The sequence below is a fragment of the Schistocerca americana genome, chromosome 2, assembly GCF_021461395.2.
Source record: "Schistocerca americana isolate TAMUIC-IGC-003095 chromosome 2, iqSchAmer2.1, whole genome shotgun sequence".
NCBI lineage: Eukaryota > Metazoa > Arthropoda > Insecta > Orthoptera > Acrididae > Schistocerca > Schistocerca americana.
In genome coordinates this window covers 467,626,495-467,636,585 of record NC_060120.1, presented here as the reverse complement: position 1 = coordinate 467,636,585, position 10,091 = coordinate 467,626,495, and positions in this window count along the sequence as shown.

The window sequence follows — 10,091 nt, the reverse complement described above, 5'->3', positions numbered from 1 at the left end:
CCAGTCACAAACATCACCTATTCCATCAAAGGCAGTGCTACCTATGAAACCAGTTATGTGACATACAAGCTAAGTTGCAACCACTGTGCTGCTTTCTACATTGCATGACAACCAACAAGCTGTTTTGTCTGCATGAAGGCCAATGACAAACTGTGGCCAAGAAACAACTGGATGACTCTGTTGCTGAGCACACTGCCCAACATGATAATCATTTCAATGAATGCTTCATAGCCTGTGTCATCAGGATCCTTCCCACCAACACCATCTTTTCTGAAGTGCACAGGTGGTAATTCTCCCCGCAGTATATACTTTCCCATAACCCTCCTGGCCTCAACCTTGGTTACTCATTGTTCTTACCCATCTAGCCCCTTCCCTATTACCATTCCAGCACTACCAGCACTCTATTCCACCAACACATCCAGTTTTTTCACTTCTCTCCTTTTCTGCTACTCGCCCCCCACCCCCCCACCCACCCCACCCCCTCCACTTCCTTGCTCTCCATCTAACTTCATGACTGCACCTAACTATCCTACTCTCCACCTCATCCTTGAATGCTCCCACTAGCAGCACTTTACCATCACCCACCCCTGCCTTGCTATCCCTCTCCCTCCCCCTCACCACCCCAGTCTCCTCCCTTCTACCACCAGGTTGCCTATCCCATCATGTGCTGCTATTTGTAGTCTGGCTCCACCTGCCTCATGATGTGTGTGTGTGTGTGTGTGTGTGTGTGTGTGTGTGTGTGTGTGTGTGTGTGTGTGTGTTTTTGACAAAGGCCTTGTTGGCTGAAAGCTCACTTTCCAACAGTCTTTTTGTTGCACCTATCTGCAACCCAGCATCTCCACCATATGGTGAGTACATTTCGTCCTGGACTTGTCACTGTTTGATTGCTTCGTTAGTTACTTTAATGGTGAACTTTAAAGTTGATGAATTCAGTTAGGAATTAAAAGCAGAAGAATGTTAATTTGCACAATTATGGCAGTTAATTTAATATATATTTTTACGTGGTCAGTTTTGCACTGAAACTTTATGTCACCATACATTTCCAGGTGAAATTAATTTTTGATATCTGGGGTATGGGAGGGTACAGTGTCCTTACATGGCAATGTATTTCTCATGGCAATGTATTTGCTGTATGTTAATAATTTAGATGTACATATATTTAATGATGAAGTTCTCCAATGAGCACGTTGTAGCCATGGCTAATAGTATAAGTTTATCTTTGCTTGTTGACAATACGCTGGAGACTAGTTATTGTTGTGATGTGAGTAAGAGTAGTTGGGCTCTCAGACAGGATGGAGTGAGCTGAGCTTGGATAGTGCATGCGTTGGCACTGCTCGGTAGCCATCTTAGTGCTTTTTTAGGGTGGTGTTGGCACGATTGGTCATTGCTTAGTTTCAGTGTGGAAGGGATTGGTAGCCAATTGTAGCATATAGATTGAAATGTTGAATGTTATCAAAATTGTTAATGTTTAATGAGTATTTTAATAAATTATGATTCATGACTCCTTAAAAATCAATGTTCTCACTTGTAACAGTCATCATAGTATCCCTGGAGAAATTATTTAATGAGATTAGCTGTACAGAAAGTTCGTTTGAAAAGTAAGGAGAGAATCAAAAAATCCAAAGAAGTGCAGTCGGTTATGTAGTATCATGAAATAGGGGAGAGAGTGTCACAGGCATGATAAGTGATTTGGAGTCGCAATCATTAAAACAAAGGCATTTTTCATTGTGGCATTACCTTTTCACGAAATTTACATCAGCAACTTTCTCTGCTGAATGTAAAATTATTTTACTGTCACCAGCCTACATAGGGAGAAATGGTCATCATAATACAATAAGAGAAATCACAGCATGTACAGAAAGATTTAAGCATTCAGAGAATGGAACGGTTGAGAAATAGTATGAAGCTGTTTCAAAGAACCCTCTGCCAGGCTCTTAAGTGTAAATTGCAGAATAATCATATAAATCTGCAGGCTGGCCTCCCAAGCTCTCTCTGGTAAAGATTCAATTGATTGCAGTTTTTTCATCAGAAGTTCCTACTTCATGACTGACAGTGTATATGCTCCTAACAGGTTACAGGGTATATGCTCCTAAAAGAAGAAGATAGTCAGATGGATTCATTGGTGTCAGAGAACCTTAATCATATGAACTATAAGTAATGTGAGAGACCGTAATCATGAGGCAACAAAAGACAGCAATCAGAAAGAGTATTACGACCTACAAGGTAAAACTTTCAGCAGGCAATCCAGTTGAGGAGCAAGGGACAAAAACAGTAGCCAAGACTACATGTAGACATTATATAGTTCTCCTGTAGGCAGCTTAGTTAGTTGTTAGGGGAGAAAAGTTTACATTTTCTTCATCTGTGTAGACTGGCAGTGTTTGTTTCACACTGAATACCCACTCAAACAGTTGACACACATTTTGGGAGACATGGACAATGTGTTTAACTTACTTACTGCTTGCCAATACCTTTACAAGTGACAGTTATTTGGCCTTTTTTAAAAAATATTTGAAACAGCACAGTCAGCTTTGCATCCATAGAAATACGTCTACTTGGATGAATCTGGTATTAATATGTTACTGCTGTAACACACACACATCAACAAAAGTTATATATCACCCCTTTATTTTGAAATCCATGGTCAGGAAACAAAGGCTGACTGAGTAATAAGTATATATTCATATTCAATGTGTTCAAATAAATAAATAAATAAATAAACATTTGTGTAATGACAAAATTGTCTGTTTCCCATGGGAGGTTTCTCACAAAACTTGGGGTGATATCAATAGTGGTCGAACACCCATTTGCTCTGGCCTCCGGTCAATGTAGCGTACGTCTTGCGTTCAGAATCTAGCCGGTCAATGTTTTTAATGAAAGAATTTTTTTTATGTTTTTTTTTTAAAGGAAATGAGGTTAGGATAAGAGATTGTTTATTTTAATTTTTATAATAATGTGTTACATCTCCAGTAACTTGTATTTTAGCACATCTTCCGGCACCTTTAATCCACAGACACACACTCTCCTGTTCATTAATTTTACGATGGTTCCTTGTTCTAAACCAAAATGCCTGGTTAGATGTGAAATAGGAAATACCCAAATCCCTATTAAACACTTCTCCAACATGAAAAGTGCGGTAGGCTATGACATCTCTTGCATTGAAACCTTCCAAGCCAGTAACATTCTTCACTTTATCACCATTATAACGAACAACAGCAACAGTAATCCAACCATTACCAGCTTGATGTGTGTCTAATTGGGTAAGTGTAAAATTAATAACACAACCACAAAACACAGATGGACCTTGCAAAATAACCTGTGCTCCTTTGTTAGCAACTCTGATCTCCAGATCGTCTAAGGCCTTGTAAACAGTTTGACGTGAACGTCGATATCTTCTGCTGTAGCGAGGCATCTCACAACATGCGGTTGCACGCGCTGCTGCTCGCCGACTGAAGCCGGCTTAGACTGATGCACACATGCTCTGCGCTGGGCAGCGACTGGCGGTGCCGGAGGCGGCGAATCCCGTACGCGCGCGGTAGGATCTCTAGACCGCGCGCGTCCGCGATTCAGCGGCTGCGGCTGACCTTGAGCAAGCGCCAGTGTATATGACGCAACTCAGTGCTTACGTCATGCTCTGTACGAGCAAAAAAAACTGTTCTCACTCTATGGCCTCCGGTCAATGTAGCGTACGTCTTGCGTTCAGAATCTAGCCGGTCAATGTTTTTAATGAAAGAATTTTTTTTATGTTTTTTTTTTTAAAGGAAATGAGGTTAGGATAAGAGATTGTTTATTTTAATTTTTATAATAATGTGTTACATCTCCAGTAACTTGTATTTTAGCACATCTTCCGGCACCTTTAATCCACAGACACACACTCTCCTGTTCATTAATTTTACGATGGTTCCTTGTTCTAAACCAAAATGCCTGGTTAGATGTGAAATAGGAAATACCCAAATCCCTATTAAACACTTCTCCAACATGAAAAGTGCGGTAGGCTATGACATCTCTTGCATTGAAACCTTCCAAGCCAGTAACATTCTTCACTTTATCACCATTATAACGAACAACAGCAACAGTAATCCAACCATTACCAGCTTGATGTGTGTCTAATTGGGTAAGTGTAAAATTAATAACACAACCACAAAACACAGATGGACCTTGCAAAATAACCTGTGCTCCTTTGTTAGCAACTCTGATCTCCAGATCGTCTAAGGCCTTGTAAACAGTTTGACGTGAACGTCGATATCTTCTGCTGTAGCGAGGCATCTCACAACATGCGGTTGCACGCGCTGCTGCTCGCCGACTGAAGCCGGCTTAGACTGATGCACACATGCTCTGCGCTGGGCAGCGACTGGCGGTGCCGGAGGCGGCGAATCCCGTACGCGCGCGGTAGGATCTCTAGACCGCGCGCGTCCGCGATTCAGCGGCTGCGGCTGACCTTGAGCAAGCGCCAGTGTATATGACGCAACTCAGTGCTTACGTCATGCTCTGTACGAGCAAAAAAAACTGTTCTCACTCTATGGCCTCCGGTCAATGTAGCGTACGTCTTGCGTTCAGAATCTAGCCGGTCAATGTTTTTAATGAAAGAATTTTTTTTATGTTTTTTTTTTTAAAGGAAATGAGGTTAGGATAAGAGATTGTTTATTTTAATTTTTATAATAATGTGTTACATCTCCAGTAACTTGTATTTTAGCACATCTTCCGGCACCTTTAATCCACAGACACACACTCTCCTGTTCATTAATTTTACGATGGTTCCTTGTTCTAAACCAAAATGCCTGGTTAGATGTGAAATAGGAAATACCCAAATCCCTATTAAACACTTCTCCAACATGAAAAGTGCGGTAGGCTATGACATCTCTTGCATTGAAACCTTCCAAGCCAGTAACATTCTTCACTTTATCACCATTATAACGAACAACAGCAACAGTAATCCAACCATTACCAGCTTGATGTGTGTCTAATTGGGTAAGTGTAAAATTAATAACACAACCACAAAACACAGATGGACCTTGCAAAATAACCTGTGCTCCTTTGTTAGCAACTCTGATCTCCAGATCGTCTAAGGCCTTGTAAACAGTTTGACGTGAACGTCGATATCTTCTGCTGTAGCGAGGCATCTCACAACATGCGGTTGCACGCGCTGCTGCTCGCCGACTGAAGCCGGCTTAGACTGATGCACACATGCTCTGCGCTGGGCAGCGACTGGCGGTGCCGGAGGCGGCGAATCCCGTACGCGCGCGGTAGGATCTCTAGACCGCGCGCGTCCGCGATTCAGCGGCTGCGGCTGACCTTGAGCAAGCGCCAGTGTATATGACGCAACTCAGTGCTTACGTCATGCTCTGTACGAGCAAAAAAAACTGTTCTCACTCTATGGCCTCCGGTCAATGTAGCGTACGTCTTGCGTTCAGAATCTAGCCGGTCAATGTTTTTAATGAAAGAATTTTTTTTATGTTTTTTTTTTTTAAAGGAAATGAGGTTAGGATAAGAGATTGTTTATTTTAATTTTTATAATAATGTGTTACATCTCCAGTAACTTGTATTTTAGCACATCTTCCGGCACCTTTAATCCACAGACACACACTCTCCTGTTCATTAATTTTACGATGGTTCCTTGTTCTAAACCAAAATGCCTGGTTAGATGTGAAATAGGAAATACCCAAATCCCTATTAAACACTTCTCCAACATGAAAAGTGCGGTAGGCTATGACATCTCTTGCATTGAAACCTTCCAAGCCAGTAACATTCTTCACTTTATCACCATTATAACGAACAACAGCAACAGTAATCCAACCATTACCAGCTTGATGTGTGTCTAATTGGGTAAGTGTAAAATTAATAACACAACCACAAAACACAGATGGACCTTGCAAAATAACCTGTGCTCCTTTGTTAGCAACTCTGATCTCCAGATCGTCTAAGGCCTTGTAAACAGTTTGACATGAACGTCGATATCTTCTGCTGTAGCGAGGCATCTCACAACATGCGGTTGCACGCGCTGCTGCTCGCCGACTGAAGCCGGCTTAGACTGATGCACACATGCTCTGCGCTGGGCAGCGACTGGCGGTGCCGGAGGCGGCGAATCCCGTACGCGCGCGGTAGGATCTCTAGACCGCGCGCGTCCGCGATTCAGCGGCTGCGGCTGACCTTGAGCAAGCGCCAGTGTATATGACGCAACTCAGTGCTTACGTCATGCTCTGTACGAGCAAAAAAAACTGTTCTCACTCTATGGCCTCCGGTCAATGTAGCGTACGTCTTGCGTTCAGAATCTAGCCGGTCAATGTTTTTAATGAAAGAATTTTTTTTATGTTTTTTTTTTTAAAGGAAATGAGGTTAGGATAAGAGATTGTTTATTTTAATTTTTATAATAATGTGTTACATCTCCAGTAACTTGTATTTTAGCACATCTTCCGGCACCTTTAATCCACAGACACACACTCTCCTGTTCATTAATTTTACGATGGTTCCTTGTTCTAAACCAAAATGCCTGGTTAGATGTGAAATAGGAAATACCCAAATCCCTATTAAACACTTCTCCAACATGAAAAGTGCGGTAGGCTATGACATCTCTTGCATTGAAACCTTCCAAGCCAGTAACATTCTTCACTTTATCACCATTATAACGAACAACAGCAACAGTAATCCAACCATTACCAGCTTGATGTGTGTCTAATTGGGTAAGTGTAAAATTAATAACACAACCACAAAACACAGATGGACCTTGCAAAATAACCTGTGCTCCTTTGTTAGCAACTCTGATCTCCAGATCGTCTAAGGCCTTGTAAACAGTTTGACGTGAACGTCGATATCTTCTGCTGTAGCGAGGCATCTCACAACATGCGGTTGCACGCGCTGCTGCTCGCCGACTGAAGCCGGCTTAGACTGATGCACACATGCTCTGCCGTGGGCAGCGACTGGCGGTGCCGGAGTGATGTGTGTCTAATTGGGTAAGTGTAAAATTAATAACACAACCACAAAACACAGATGGACCTTGCAAAATAACCTGTGCTCCTTGTTGTGTCTGAGCCACAACCCTCAACGGCCTTAGTCGCAAATCCCATTTTGTCATGGTCAAGTCAAAAGGGTCATATCTAGATGTCTTGGTTCGCGATGTAATCAATTGATCCATCCCCGATATGGAAGTCCAGCAATGGGCCCTCCAGTTAAAGAACCTCTCCATCAAAGAGGTTTTGTAAATTTCCCAGTCATATGAGGTCTCACAAGCAGCTGGCCAGCAACTGGAAACATAGTGTGATGTCACAGCAGTACAGGGTGGTCTGGCTGCGTCCACTGCATCTGGGGAGTGCAAGCTGATCGACGTGGTGGCTACCACACAGCATGTGTACAGTGTTCCAATCACTATTCCCTGTTGGCGTCATGTGCATCGTGTTACTCCAAACATGACATACCAGTGTGTCCTCAGCTTTGGGCCATCTGTTGTTAAGTGTTGAGAAAAAAATCCACAGTGCAGTAGTCTGCCACTCAGCAGTGTACAACACAGCATCAGTCAACATCGATCTGGATATTCAAGAAGTGTCTTCATCAGGGCTAGTTCCCGATCATGATTCCAACAAGCCTTTTATTGAAGTTTTGGTTCCCTTGTGATGGCTGTGCCCACAGCAGACACCGGCACAGCAGTTTCCCTGCTTAATGCCCAAACATATTCAGACCTCAGCTCTCTGCAGTTGTTACCTGCAAAGTACGTCCTCAGGGTATATCGTAAAGAGCAAATCCCCTTACTTGGACAATTCATGGCAGAAGTCACCTGCACATCAATCACTTGACTTATTACCTTTATTGTCAGCCAAGACACTAGTCCAGCAAATATTTCTGGGTTTGATACATTTCAGGCATTTGGCTTTTCAGTCATGGACTCCATACAACTGGTATCTGCTTATGTATCCCAACAGTCTTTGGAATCTCTCTGCTCAGAATTTCATGATATCTTTGTGGAAGGCCTAGGGTGCACCACAGACTTTCTAGCTCACATAACCTTGTGGCAATCGGCTCATCCTAGATTTTTTTTGTTCTAGGCAGATTCCCCTGGTCCTCTGCTCCCACATCTATGTGAAGCTACATCAGCTTGCTTCTCAAGTTTGTGGTTCCTGTTTCCTCTAGTGAATGGGTCACATCCCTTGTCAATGTTACCAAACCTCTGGTAAATTGCACATTTGCACTTATTTTAAGGCTTCATGTTGTGTCACAGAGTGGTCTACTTTGCTCTTGGCCACAGTTTGGCAGTGGCAGTTTATTTTGTTGGACAGATGCCTGACAGTCATATCAATAGAAAAAGCTGTGCAGAAAAAGCTGGTTGCAGCAGAGCTGGTACATGACACGGCCGCTTTCACAGGTAGTCCAGCCTTTGATCAGGTAAAATAATCCTGTGACAGGACTGGAATAGGAAGTGGCATGTATGTGGATTGGTCAGGTCTTGCACCTGCATCTTCCACTGGGATATGATCCCTGTGGTAAGGGGTTGGAATTGGGAGTGGCATAGAGTATATTAGCCTTGGGCACCTGCATGGCACAGCCAAGGGCACCTGCATGGCACCCTTCGATGCCAACCTATTTATGGGACACCTACTGGAAGCCTTCCTAGCCTCCTAAAACACAAAATCCCTAGTCTGCTTCAGGTTCACTGGTGATATCTTCAGGATATGGACACAGGGCCAAGACACCCTGTCCCTATCCCTTCACAACTTCAACACTTTCTCTCCCGTCCCCCTCAAGCCACAGTGCTACTTTCCTGGGTATTGACCTTTCCCTCTCTGATGGCTCCATCCACGCCTCTGTCCACACTGAACCCACAAACCACTAGCAGTACCTGCATTTTGACAGATACCACCCCTTCCACTCCAAAAAATTCTTCCCATGTAGCCTGGCTAAGCAGTGATGGCGTATCAGCATTAACAAGTACTCCTTTTCCCAGTATGCTGAAATTCTCACAGACAGGCACCAGCCCCTGGACCTACTTCACAAACAGATTTCCCATGCCATTCCCACACACATCACCAATTCTCCCGTCACCTCCAAGAGTCAGCTACAAAAGAGCACCACCTTCATCAGCCACTACCACCCTGGACTGGAACAACTGAACCACATCCTTCATCAGGCTTTGATTATCTATCATCAGGCCCTGAAATGAGGGACATCCAACCCTCCTAAAGTGGTGTCTTCGCACCCTCCTAAAGTGGTGTTCCATCGCCCACCCAACATCCTAGTCCATTCCTATGCCACTCCCATTTCCGACCTCTTGGTACAGGCATCATATCCCAGTGGAAGATTCAGGTGCAAGACCTGCCCACATGACAGTACCTATTCCAGTCCTGTCACAGTCTTATCTTACCCCATCAAAAGCCCAGCCACCTGTGAAAGCAGACATGTTGTTTACCATCTCTGCTGCAACCATTGCAGAGCTTTTTATATAGGTATGACTACCAACCAGCTGTCCACCAGGATGAATGGCCATCACCAGACTGTGGCCAAGAGTAAAGTAGCCCACCCTGTGGCACAACATGCTGCTGAGCATAGCGTGCTTGATTTCAATAGGTACTTCACAATCTGGGGCATCTGGATCCTCTCCTCCATCACCAGCTTTTCCGAACTGCATAGATGGGAGTCATTGTTACAACACATTCTCCACTCCTGAAATTATCCTGGCTTCAACCTACAGTAACCTGCTCTCCAACCAACAGTTTCATCCCCTCTGTCCTATCACCTCCTCCCTTTTCATGCCACCATCCTCACTGTGTGGTGCCTCTCCTTACCTCTGTGTTGTTCCTCTCCTTTTCCACTCACGTGTTCTCCCAACACTGTACCTCCAGTCTCATCAGACTGTGATATAGTCCGTGCACCCCCGCCCCCACACAAGACAGCACTCTTCTCTCCCCCCTCCCACCCATACCCTGCTATCCCTCTCCCTTCCCTGCCCGTTTCAGAATTCTATTCACAAGTCAGCCACATTCCAATGAAAGCAGCCAGTGCTAGCAGACTTGTGTGTATGAGGTGTGCTTGCTTGTGTAAATGTGTGTGTGCTTTCTTTGCTGAAAATGGCTTTGGCTGGAAGCTATAATATGTAACAGTCTTTTGATTGT